At 38.6% G+C, this 14264-nt stretch overlaps 1 protein-coding gene across 5 annotated transcripts in view; it reads right to left on the bottom strand.

The window, feature by feature from the left end:
* The window catches only part of LOC134211266 (putative mediator of RNA polymerase II transcription subunit 15), a 194527-nt gene that overhangs the window by 30019 nt on the left and 150244 nt on the right, over positions 1–14264 (bottom strand). The window lies entirely within an intron of this gene.

The following is a 14264-nucleotide window of genomic DNA, read 5'->3' as shown; positions in this document are numbered from 1 at the left end:
AACCAAAATATCTTTATATAAAAAATAGAATGAACTGGTTATTATAAATTAATATGAATACTTCAGATCTTCATATTATTTGCATTTAAAAATTCAAAAATTTCACTTTGAAATTAAATCCAATTATTCTTTCTAATGATTTCATAAGTCTAGTTATTGAGAAGTTGTAAGCAGCTGAAAAGGGTACTTTCCCTTTCGGGTCATACATCAAACTTATGATTTTCACATATATTCATTGTGGTGCTAAATTAAAAGTGGTTTTAATGATGACCCTAAGTATTTTTTTTTGGCTGAGTGTGTATGGCAATGACACAACACCTTCAGTAACTTCAAAGCTTGTTTGGGTTTCGGTCAAATAAAGTGCACGCTAATACCGGGCCGTTTGCTCACGGCGCGGCACCGTGGATGTCGGCAAGCATTAGAGAAACGGTTTGTTGACTAATGCTGACCGTCAAGGTAAGAGACAAATTGGCGTGTTTTGTTTGATTGCTTTGCTCGTTTTCTATCACCCACATGGAGACACATGGAAATCCGACAGAGAACTGATGGTCATACGGAAAATGAAATCAATCGTATAAATGGTATAAAAAATTGACAACAATATGGATTGCCATCAGTTCTTCGTCTTCTTCTTCTTCTTCACTGGCATTACATCCCCCACTGGGACATTGCCGCCTCGCAGCTTAGTGTTCAATTAGCACTTCCACAGTTATTAACTGCGAGGTTTCTAAGCCAAGGTACCATTTCTGCATTCGTATATCATGAGGCTAACACGATGATACTTTTATGCCCAAGGAAGTCGAGACAATTTTCAATCCGAAAATTGTCTAGACCGGCACCGGGAATCGAACCCAGCCACCCTCAGCATGGTCTTGCTTTGTAGCCGCGCGTCTTACCGCACGGCTAAGGAGGGCCAGTTCTTCGACATCAAACTTATTACAAACACCAGAGGCTTTGCCAAACAAAAGGTCAAAAGTTGAAGGTACTGTGACAAGAATCCGATTTCCTGCAACGAAATTTTATATAAACGACTAATTTAATATCCCTATTTCAAATCATTCAGATCATCGCTTTGGTTGTAATGTCTGGCTGTTGTTGCCTCGTCTCATTACTACGGTCACTATCACGATGAATAGTATTCGCACCCGAAATACAAGTTCGAATATGGTATTAAGGATGGGCACACCTACGATCACAAGAGCGCCTGGCAGCACCGCGATGAAGACCATGTAAAGACCATGTATTATATACCGTGGATGAAGCTGACGCCACAGTTGATTACAGCTCGGACCATAAAGGAGGTTTCCAGCCGCATGTCCAGCGTGTTGGCCATTACCACCACCCTCATGGTGAAAGTTACACCAACATCGGATGGTGGTAATTAGAAATGAAATTTATGAATTGTGATTTATTCAGAGTGGTAAATAAAAGTTCCTCAATTTCCTCAAATCTGTCGAGAAGATTTGTTAAACCAGCCTAGTTTAAAAAACGGAGATAATTTACATACATACAACAAATGATTCTTGTTAGCTAGCGTTGTTGCTCAGACAATGCTACGAAACAATTATGGTCAATTAGCGACTGCAAGTCGTGCGATATGTACTTATTGAAGTAAGGAACTGAAGCAGCGCTCGGAACGAACAATGAGGAAGACATTATGCTTAATTTTAACGGAAACCTGTCTAGGTGACCTTCACGTGTGCCACTGTCAAGAAATGTAGCTGTTTTACAATATTCATGAAGTTGTCTGTCTATATGGGATTTTTTTTATGTAATGCTAATTATCAAATAAAACCATTTCCATTCTTTATTTTTGGCTTTCTGGGCTTTTTCAGAAAGCTGCCCTACCAGAACCAGAAAAATCTTTTTCAAAGCAGATCTATGTACAAGTATTTAATATTCATAGATATAACCGAAGCTATAAGCTCAAGCTGTGATTTTAGCCACATCTTCCGCGTTTTAAAATGTTCATGCCACGTGTACTGTGTTCGATGAGCCACTTTTTCTTGTGCGCGGTTGATCAACATGCAGTCCCGGCTTTACCTTGAAAGCCTTCTGAATCATTATTTTCCGTTTAAGCATTTCCTTCGCCGCGTGGAGAAAAATACTCCACCAATCTAAAAGAGTGATCTTGGAGAGAGCCGATTTATTTTAATTAATATGCATTTCCAATGACTCCCCTACGCAATGTAGTGGAACGGTTATGGTAACCGCAGGAATTTGCCGATATCTCGAATATTTTTTGTCGAATCTTGCCGTTCCGCTGAATTGCATTCGATACTCAACAGCGACAAAATCAGAATCTTTATAGAAATTTTCTCTTGACTGCTACTTACGCCACTTATGCGAATAAAGTTTCGCAGCATCTGCCTCCGACGCGTTCTTTACAACTTTCTGCCGTCGCGAAGCTATAGGCGAATTCGAGAAGGATCCAGTGGTAGAGTGCGCTGCGAGAATTTGAGAGAAAAGTCGTCAGAAGCGATTATTTACATTCAAAATCAAATTTTCTCCATTAAATTTACTTCACTTTTTGGTATATTGTCACATGTTTTCCACTGGCAATGGCTTCTTACAGTCTTTAAGCAGCTGTTGAAGACGAATCCAACCTTAATAAGCCGCGAATTAAAAATCCGGGAATTCATAACCAAGATAGTGCGGTGGAGGCACTGCAAGAGATATTCTATTTAATCGGAAAAGTCACATGCAAGCACCCACCGGGTGGAATCTCATCCCAAAGAAAATAAAATTTTCTTCCAATTTGCGACTATTTAAGCTTCCATAAATGGTTGGATTAATGAGAAAACGGGAAAATCTTACTCCCTCCGTATGCTGCCAATGCACTTTTTTGGCCAACGACACTTTTTTCGTGGTTCTTGCGACGACCACCAGATGTTGAAATGATCGATGAGCTTTACTCAAATTCGCCTATACACCGCACCTTCATGGATGCTGGGACCGCTATCGACGCTATCGTTCTGTCCGCTCACCGTAGATTCAGAAATGACGCGTGAGCGCTATGCTCCATTGCACAGTGACGTCACGCACGACTTTTGACAGGTACTGGTCCTGTTGTTTACAGACGACTTTATTTTAACTTTGAGATACTTCTATCATTCTTTGAATTTTCTGATCGATAATTACCTAAACTTATCGATAATTACCAATATTTGAATGCGGAATGTACGGAATGTCTTCAACATCGTGAAATATGCAAATTTAATTTGAATCAAAACAATTCTAAGTCCGAAACGTAAACAACAGGACCAGTACCTGTCAAAATAGTGAGGTTAGGTTTGCCGCGCGCAATGACACATACACGGGTCTTTTTAAGCCGAGAGAAAATGCGGTGGACCAAAATGCCGGTAACTTTATTCTGATTTCAAACTATGCGGGTTTAAACGCGCCACCCCGAGGCTAAAACGCGCCAGCCTAAAAATGTAAACAAACAGCAGTGAACTGACAGAATAATCAAGAATCAATTTATGAAAAGTCCCATTCTCGTTTCCACTGTAATGAAAGCTTATGAAACGTTATTCATTTTTTTTTTGCTAAATTTACGTGTGACTACAAGGGGAGGGTCGCTGAGCACAATTCAAATAATGTTCGTTCAAATATTTGTGCCACGGTGTGCCACAACGTGCCACGTTTTGTGCTTGAAAAATTACTGGTAAAATGTTTGGCAGCACTGTTCTAGTATAAACAATAAACTTCTGTCAAACGAAACAAAATAGACGAAGATCAAATTTTCACCAGTATCCGGAATGAAAGCGGTGAAAATATTATTTCTTTCGAAAAACGCTTGAAAATTGTGTCTTGGATATTAGTTTACCTTGTCATGAACTGTAGTGTCCCAGAAGATTAATGTCGAATTCGTTTTTAAACCTGGGTCAGTGCCAACCCGAACCCTGAATAAAAAAACATTTTCAGTTCCATCTGTCATTGGATATGTTGGTGTGCGTAGCATCGTGTTTGTTTTCATTCGAAACATATGATCCAGGACATCCAGTGCACTGGCAGTGCGTTGGTGTTGACTAATCAGATCATGATAAATAAATATAAGTGCGTGAACTGATTTTTGCGCATAGTGGAATTTACTTTTGGGCGGATATAAATAGGGAAACTGCTCCTGTAATTCATCTTACGGCTCCGATATTCATCCCATCAAAAACAAAGCAATGGAAAGGAATTTGGATTGTTTATTATTTTTGTGATTTTTCTCAGCAGTGAGCTGTGTACGCATGTTGACAAAAAGAGGCGACGAAATTAGTGCTGCGTTTCTCTTTTTTCCGATGAGATGAATATATGTTCAGTGAGATGGAGATCGGAACATTTTTCCTATTTAATTATATTCAATAATCCTGTGCACATTTTTATACCAAGAATTCCTTATATAATTCATGTAAAAGAGATTTTCTATTCTACAAAATTTCATCTATTTCTGCAAAAGTTTTTTTTTTTCGGAGTACAATCAGAAGCATGTAATAAAAGCCTCACACCTCGGGAAAATTTTCCGTCGGAATTTTCCGTGCATTTTCAATTTTCAAGAATCTCCCGGAGGTATTGCTCAAGGTACTTCTGGGGGAATTTATGTACGAAACTTGTGGAGCAATTCCTGAAGGAAACTTCGAGTAGGTTCCTGTATTCCAGAAGGATTTCCTGAAGGAATTATATTGTAGGAATTTCCAAATTAATTCCTGGAGCAACTTCCAGAGAAAATCCTGGAACAGTATTCAAAGATATTCTTAGAAGAATTTCCGAAGGAATTCATCTCGAAAGGATCCCTTGGAAAAAATATGGAGGAATTCCTGAAAGATATCGCCAAAAATATAAGAAAGAATTACTGAAATAATTTCTGAAGTAATTTCTGGCAGAATTCCCGAAGAAAATTCTGAAACGCACGAAAGAGTTTTTGGAAGAATTTCAAAAGAAATTCTGCATAAGAAATAATTCTATTCGGTATTCCTCAAATATATTTTTCTGTCAATTCTTGGCGGATTTTGTGAATGGGTTCCAAGGGGAACTCTCAAACTACATAATTCCATCCACCGACCTAATTTAGGACACCATCTGTGAGGAAAACCTGAATGAACTTACCCGAGCAGGAGAAATTGGTTAAATAATACTTAATTCTGTTATTGATACCTTACTCTGTTATGAACTAGCCCTGCATAAGAGGTAAAATATCAAAGGAATAATACCAAAAATTTATATGCACAATACTTGAGCCATAACATACTCTAAATTCTATTTCAATACCAAATGCATAACCAATTATTATTCGTTTGGTATTGAAATACCTAAGCATGGTATGCCTCAAGTATTCTGCATATAAGTTTTTGGTATTATTTTTTGGTATTTTACCTCTTATACATGGCTAAATCATAACAATTTCTGTTATCGAGGTCGTCGCTCCTGCTTGGGTATGAATACATAACTTCCCTAAGAATTATTTTTAAAACTGAATCTATATAACAGTACCGTATTAATTTCATTTTAAACTACAATAACAAATATCGCAAAATTCCCGGGAAAAAAGATTTTCAACGCGCATTTTATTTTGATAAACAGACAGCTTCGTTTCTCCTTTCTGCTTGTTTATTTCCATTATTATACCCAGTCCCACCCACCCACGTGGTTTTGACAGTTGTATTGGTGAACCCGGTGCGAAACCGTGAAACAACACAGTGCGAACACTTTGACAGCACTTAGGTTGGAACTGGTTCCAACCTAGGTTGGAACTTTTTAAAAACGAATTCGACATAAGTAAGCGCCTCGTCGCACCGTCTGAACGGACTCAATTTTTTACAAAACATCCCGGCTGCTGATGCTGATTGCATTCGGCAATGGCTGGCATAATCCTCACACTTTGTATTGTATTGTAACTCCACTTCCATCTCGCCCATCTCGACTTCCATCTCTTGTGAAACTCGGCAAATGGGCTAACTTCATTTATTTTTAAACATGGTACATAGAAGTAAAACTTGACAAGAGATTCCAGAGAAAGGAGAAGATAAATAAGATGCAAATTGCTTTCTACTTGAGCATACGGTGGCTAGTGATTTTTGTTGTCTTTGCACTTGAACCAGTCAACAACAAACCCCCAACACGATCTTTCATTCATGGTAGGCAAAGACTTTCTCGTTACCCCATCGAATCCTCAGACCCATGCAAACTCAAACCACCAACAAGTAGATCCTTATTCATAGTTTCTGTGTTTAGATATCTGGTTTTAATTAACGTAAGTTAGTTTAAATAAATTGACACTTGCATCCCTGTTTGCTTAAAAAACGATTCGCAATAAAATATTTAACAAAGCTGTCCAGTCCATCTCCAAAAAACAAAAATATTTTATCAACGGTGCTTACTTTGCATGTTTGGGAAAAGCGGGAAAAGAATGACAACAGTTGGCAAGGTTGCCGATTTCTGACATTCTGCAAATGTCAATGTCTAAAGTGTGCCAAAGTGTGCCACAATTTGTGAATTGATTGTTCCTTGTTAGCGAACAGTGTTCCAATGCATGGTAAAAAAGTGCGCTTGGCACATTGTGCTCAGCGTCCCACCCCTTGTGTGAATAATTGATGTGTGAATACAAGATATGTTTATTCTTTAACTTATTTGATGGGCGCTTGTAACCTTGTGCATTACGGAGCCAAATCACGATTTTCTGTTCACGGTACACTGCGGCTAACCGCAAGTCGAGCACATCTGTATATGGAGCCCCATATACAGATGTGCTCGACATGCGGTTAGCGGCAGTACATGTATCACGCTCAGGGAATCAATACTCGAGCAACGCCTAACAATATACTCTTTGTCATCAACAGAGTTTGTTACTGACAAACGCACCTAGCGACAAACCTTTATCAGAACCCGAGCACAATATGAAAAGAATCATTTGCCTTGCATGCTCTGATATTTCCGAAAATACGATGCTAATTTTGTAATCATTGTTTGATTCTCGAATATTTCCATAAAAGCTGAAACTATGACAGCATAAAACCGAAATTAGCTCTTGAGAGAATGCAAAATAACGGAATGAAAAGTTAGCAACAAGATTGTCTTCTTGTTTGTTGCTGACAAATTTTTTCGGATCTTTGTCATTATTATCTCCGACAAAAACAAAGCTTTGTCGTTGGTTCTCTTTTGTCGCTTGTTTCGCATGCGCATTCCAAAAAAAATTGATTCCCTGATCACGCTTCCTGGAAATTCCTGGTCTAGAAGAATGTGATATATGCCCTTTGTGATACGTAGAATAGAATGTGTTCACGTTATAGGTTCTTGATAGTCCAAGAAATCTCTGGATCAAGGCTATAAGGTCTATAGAAGCATAAAAAATCGATCGGACTGTTTTAAACATGGTACATGCCCTTTATGACACATAGAATAGAATGCGTACCAAGCATTGGTTATAGGTCGTCCAAGAAATCCATGGAATAGGCCTTTGGGTCTACATGCGGAACCAAGGATTTCTTACATTGTTTCAAATATGGGACATGCCCTTTGTGATGCATAGAATATAATGTGCTCACAGTATGCGTTCTTGGCCATCCAAGAAATCCGTGGAATCAGGCCTTTTGATCTACATGTGTAACCATAGATCAATTGGATTGATTCAAATATGCTACATGCCCTTTGTGATACATTGAATAGACCGCGTTCCAAGCATAGGTTCTTGGTCGTCCAAGAAATTCCTGGAATAAGCTCTTAGATCTACATGCGTAACTATAGATCAAATGGATTGTTCCAAAACTGATACATGCCCTTTATGAAACATAGAATAGAACGCGTTCCCAGCATAGGTTTTTAATCGATCGAGAAATCCGTGTAATAAGGTCTTAAGTCTACATGCTTAACCAAAAGTTACTTGGATTGTTTCAAATATGGAGCATGCCCTTTGTGATGCATAGAATAGAATGTGTGCACATAATATGTTCTTCGCTGTCCAAGAAATCCCTGAAATTAGGCCTTTAGATTTATGCGTAACCATAGAACAATTGGATTGATTCAAATATGAAACATGCCCTTTGTGATGCATAGAATAGAACGCGTTCCAAGCCTAGGTTTTTGATCGACCAATAAATCCCTGGAATAAGGCCTTAAATCTACATGCGTAACCAAAGGTTACTTGGTTTGTTTCAAATATGGAGCATGCCCTTTGTGATGTACAGAATAGAATGTGTCCAAAGTATGAATTCTTGGTTGGAATAAGGCGTTTAGATCTACATAAGTAACCATAGATCAATTGCATTATTTCAAATATGGTACGTGCCCTGTGCCTATGCACAACAAAGGGATTTTTTTTGTTTTGTAGTTGATCTTAAGGTCTTGCTCTAGGTATGTCTTAAATAACCGACAACCTATGACTAGATACATCATATTCTATAATTTAAAATTGGCAGGAACCACATTTAAAATCGATCGATTTATCTTCGATTACTCGTGCAGACCTGTGTGCCAATCTCATGGGATTTCTTGGATGATGAAGAACCTCTGCCGCTAACTTATTCTATTCTACACATCCAAAAGGGCATATACCACAATTAAAACAGTCCGATTCATCTTTAGTGACGCGTGTAGATCTTAAGGCCAAACTCCAGGTAATTCTTGAATGACTCAGAATCCATCGAAAAGGCCCATTTTATTCTACACATGCAAAAAGAAATGTGCCATAACTGAAACAGTCCGATTGATCTTTAGTTACGCGTGTAAATCTGAGGACCTTAATCCAGGGATTTCTTGGATGATCGAAAACCTCTGCCGCTGGCTTATTCTATTCTTTACCTCCAGAAGGGCATGTACTACAATTGAAACACTACGACAAATCTTTAGTGACGCGTGTAGATCTTACGGCCTAACTCCAGGGGTTTCTTGAATGACCCAGAGTCTCTTACGTTGGCTCATTCTATTCTACACATCCAAAAGGACATGTACCATTACTGAAACAGTCAGATTGATCCTTAGTTACGCGTGTAGATCTGAGGAACTAAATCCAGGGATTTCTTGGATGACCAAGAACTTTTGCCGCTGTCTTACTCTATTCTACTCATCCAAAAGGGCATGTACCACAATTAAAACACTACGACAAATCTTTAGTGACGCGTGTAGATCTTTTGGCCTAACTTCAGGGGTTTCTTGAATGACCCAGAATCTCTTACGTTGGCTCATTCTATCCTACACATCCAAAAGGACATGTGCCATAATTTAAACAGTCCGACTGAACTTTAGTTATGCGTGTATTTTTCACTTTTTTTTTCTCACTTTTCAATTCTTTCTTTTTTACTTTTTAATTGATAATTATTTAAAAATAAATTATTATTGGCACACGCCCTTCTCAAACTATGACATCCATAGTCAAGTACATAAGATGGGCGCGTTTTATCCTGCATGCAGAGGTTTTATTAAAATGTGTGTTTTCTATGAAAAATGTAGTAAAGTTTACTTTTCAGTAACTTGGCACAATCTTTACTGATTTGTTTTTCCAGACATATGCAAAGATAATTGAAAAAAAAAAAATTATCTAGTGAAAAAAACTTTAACGGAAAACAAGCTTAAATTTTATCAAAAGGCAGAAAAAAACAAATTTATTTTTAAAAATTTTATTGCAGATGTCTTGACTATTATTTTGTTGGTCTAAAAACATGTTTAGGCGTCAGCTGCCATCGGTTTTGTAACTTAATTTAGCCTATTAACCCAGAAAATGCAATGGCTCGTATTAGCTGACTGGCGCATTTTAAACCTAGTTCCCCACACGGGTCGGTTTTTACGCGGTTTGTTTTGGTTATTTGTGGCCTTTATCCATATCTGATGACTAATATCCTAAATGTAGGCAATTAATTGTAAAAGTGAAATATGTATAACCACTCCCTGGTAAAATTGAATTTTCCATGAAAGAATTGAATCAATTATCTACAGCAGTCGTATCTAATCTCAGAGAGTCCACTCACTGATCGATGAATACCGAAATCTCCAGAATCCGTTAGAAAACGGCTGAGTTATTGACTCTTACTTCCTGACCTCTTTTCGTGACGGTCCCATATTTGAAACATTGGAATGACCCCCGTTACCCTTATCTTACCGAAGGACGTATGTAATTCTACATTAAGTTTTGTCTACCAAATTGATTGTTCACTTGTCACGGTTATTTACATTTTTTACCGACTTAGTCAGCAGTCCAAATCTCCGTAAAATTTGACTGACCCCGATCAACTGATTCAACTATGTATATCACCTCGCTGATGATTTTGTTCCAGTATTTGTTCCATGCTGAACACACCTTCCCATCTACCATAGTTAGAAGCATTTTGTATTTCATACGAATCTTTTGGCCATTCCTTGTTGATTTCAATAATTCAATTTGACGGACTAGGTGAACTTTCTCACGGGTCACAAGTTTCAACCGTTTCAACTGCCATTTGAATGTGGATTGGTCTATAGAGAAGACGATGGACGTGGATTTTGAAATACGACATTTTTTTATGAAGCGGCTTTGATAGGCGCAAGTGCAGACATGAAAATACTTGCATTACTTTTCGAGCCATCGCCATTTTCAAACATTTTGATAGTACTTAGAATAACCAGTGCTACCGTCCATTCCGCATTTCACTGTCATCTCAATTTCCAAAGGCTCTGAGAAGCTAGTTTCCCTTCATTTAGCTCAACAATTCTTTCAGAAGTTGAGTTTGCTGAACCTTGTTTTCAATATTTGTTTCCAATAAGGTAAGTATAGGATTTTGATCGTTTGTTTTTCGGCGAGTACAGACAACTAGGGACGTTCCGATACTTCAAAATATCGATATTTGATTTGATACGATAATCGTATGTATAACTTGTATAACTTTGTTCTGATTCAATATATCGATATCGAAAGCAAAAATATCGATATAACCGATATATTGTAAGCAAAGTATCGATACAAAAATATCGGATATCGAAACAAAAATATCGATATTCCGATATATCGGAAGTATCGGAACGTCCCTACAGACAACACATAGATTAGCTAGATTGTCTGGATGTTTCGGTCGATTCACTGGCCCTCGATCATCTTCTGTGGGCATTAGAAGATGGTCTAGCTTTGCTAAAGATGCCAAGTCTCTGTGTCTTCTTCTTCTTATTGGCATTACATCCCCAACTGGGACTTTGCCGCTTCGCTGCTTAGTGTTCATTCAGCACTTCCACAGTTGTTAACCGCGAGGTTTCTAAGCCAAGTTACCATTTTTGCATTCGTATATCATGAGGCTAACACGATGATACTTTTATGCCCAGGGAAGTCGAGACAATTTCCAACCCGAAAATTGCCTAGACCGGCACCGGGAATCAGTCATGGTCTTACTTTCTACCGCTTCTTACCGTTAGGCTAATGATGGCCCCGCCCCCTAGTCTCCATGTCTAAACAATTTTTTTTACGTAAACCACGTCTAAGAAGACTCAAACTACGTCACTCCACCAACTCAAAATTGCTTATATTTCCGATATTTATAACTACCGATCGTCTGCCCAGCTGCCACTCTTCGTTAAATTCAGCAGTCACCAATTACCAACATCGTTGTTCTGTTAACTATCAGTTTCATGGTGGGAATGCCATAAAGACTAAACGGTTTATTTTCTAACAAAATCTGTACAATTCGACCAACAACCATCCGCCCATCGCGACACCATTTTCTTAGTTATCCTCAACTTATTCTTCTTTTCTTTCATTAATGACCTCAACCACCTCCCTCCAACTTCAAACACCTTTCACAATTTTGCATCCTCTCACTTTCCAGTTAATCCTATCAGGGCAACAATCTGCCCCACGAACTCTCTAGCAATTGGTGTTAGTCGGCGGCATACAATTTGGGAGAGTACCTTGTAGGCGTCGTTCTGCAATGCGATTGCGTGGTAGTTGCTACAATCCAGCATATCGCCCTTTTTGTAGATGGGTCACACGACACTTTCCATCCACTCCTACGGCAAAACCTCCTCCTCTCAAATCTTGGTATCGATCTTCCTGCTGGCGCTTTTTCCTCCGGAAAATCGAGTTTAGTCTATTCCGCGCCCGTTTCTATCGTGCCTCGTTCGCCCTCATGCGGTGTTGCAGCAATCTCGCCCATGCTGCATTCTTCTCTTCCACTAACTGCTCACGTTCGCCGTCATACCAGTCGTTTCTATGATCCGGGGGCACCGTGCCTGGTGCAGCGATGGCGGTGCTACCAATGGCGGATCGAATATCTCCCCAGCCATCTTCATCTTCAGCCATCCGTTGGAAGTGCCACTTTTAGCTGATGCGCGTAGCCTAGGGCTAGTCTTCCGTCTTGTGGCCGCCCAATGTTAAGCCACGGCCTTCGATTTCGACGCGTGTTGTACACCGTCGAGAGTTTTGAGCGCAGGCATACTAAGGGTATGCGATAACACACTTTTTCGTAACGAAACGAAGCAAAACGAAATTTAAAATGTCTATGTTGAGTCGAAACGAAACGAAACGAAATATAGATTTACTTTTACGATACGAAATCAAGGTCCATTCAATACGAAATTTTACGAAACGAAATGAAATTTTAATTTTTGTTCCGCAGAATTTTCATTGAATTGGTTTCACATATGTAATTCTGATTTCATTTTTTCGAAGTAAAATAACAGTTTTGAGTCCAAAAGATTCATAATAAGCCTGTGACAAATCGCCGGGTTCACGTTTCCGAATAATATGCAATTAATTGTAATCAAGTGTCGGTTTTCCACCGTCATTAGTCGTCTGAGTACACGCGACCGCATACGTAGGGCGATCAAACTCATCAAATACTTTAGCCAAGCAAGCCTTTGGCCCAGCGGAGTGTGATTTATTCGCACTCTATACAAATCCACCCAGCCCGTTGTTGGGGCATAGAGTGTTGATGTTTCTCGAATACACCCAGGTTTTTTTTACACGGTTTGGTTTTAGTCGTTTAAGACCTTCAGCGTCAATGAAACAATGATTTACCCCCACAAAAAAATTCAAAAAAAAAATCAAAGAAAATTCAGGTGGTATTTAAAAAGCTGTGAAAGTTTGGGTTTACCGAGAAATTAATGAATTCCAACCGTGTAAAAAAACCTGGGTGTAATAAAAAAGGTGCACTCGCTTGACTGTGGATATACAACAGTAAAGCACATGTGACGATTGGACAAATCAAACATCCGAAAGATATTCAATTTGCAAAAAAGAGCTAACCGCGGTGGAGGTTGGTACTCGGATTCTGATGGCTTTTCCGCAAACGTGACCTTTAAGTGGTTTTGTTGTGTAGGGGCTATCACGCCTATCTAGAGAGTAGGAGGTTGATGGTTCGAGTCCCTCCAAGACACGTGGATTCTTTTTCGCAAATGTCATATCAATTTGTCCATTTCGAAACATGTGCTGTGCATATGCACAGCCAAGATATTTAACAAAAATGATTTTCATTCGGCCGAGTTGCCGAATAATATGCAATTAATTGTTATTGGCGATAAGGCAATACCCCAGCATTTGTGCAGCTTTCATAGGAATTCATAGTGGAGCGTGTGCTCCCGAATCTGATCAATTTTATATCAGTTCAGTTTCATGTCGGTAAGTATACAAAAATATAGAAATTGTAAGATTTTTCGTATACGAATTCAAATTCTGTTAAAAACATTAAGAATTATGTGATTACGCCGAAGCTTACTTCATATTGTCTTATCAGCGTGGCTTTATGGTATTGAGCTAACTGAAAATAAGAAAATGAATGTATAGATTTTATCTAGTGGAATACTCATTTATATATCTACATCTGCAAGGCGTATAACCAGACATAGATAATTAATAATAGCATACATTTGCTCACGAACCAGTCTCGAGCTGAAAGTATCGCGAACAAAGACAAAACAAAATGTTCTTACTAGAAGAATCTTGTGCACCTTTCTAATAAGCACAAAGATATGTATTTCAGATTGTATTCCGCAAAGTTTGCCAGGTATGAAGAAATAATTTTCCCTTTTCAGTTTTATAGGAGGCTCGGAGACCCATAGTCTTATATACAATTAGCTCGACGAGCTGAGGAGTCTGTTCGTCCTTGTATATGTGTTTGTCTTTTCTTCTTACTTTTAGATAAGCTTCAAATTGTTGATTGAACGTAAAATGATGCATTTGGTTTTCGGCCTTCTTCACGGTTAGAAAAAAGTACTTAATATTAGGTACTTTTCACTCAAAGCGGGGGTTCAGTGTGGGAACCCAAAATTAAGTAATTTTTTCTTGAAATTAAATAAAATTCACTTAGTATTAAGTAAAATATACCTTA

Source organism: Armigeres subalbatus, chromosome 2, assembly GCF_024139115.2.
Source record: "Armigeres subalbatus isolate Guangzhou_Male chromosome 2, GZ_Asu_2, whole genome shotgun sequence".
Lineage (NCBI taxonomy): Eukaryota > Metazoa > Arthropoda > Insecta > Diptera > Culicidae > Armigeres > Armigeres subalbatus.
Note: the sequence above shows the minus strand (reverse complement) of the source record. Positions and strands in the feature narration are given on the sequence as shown.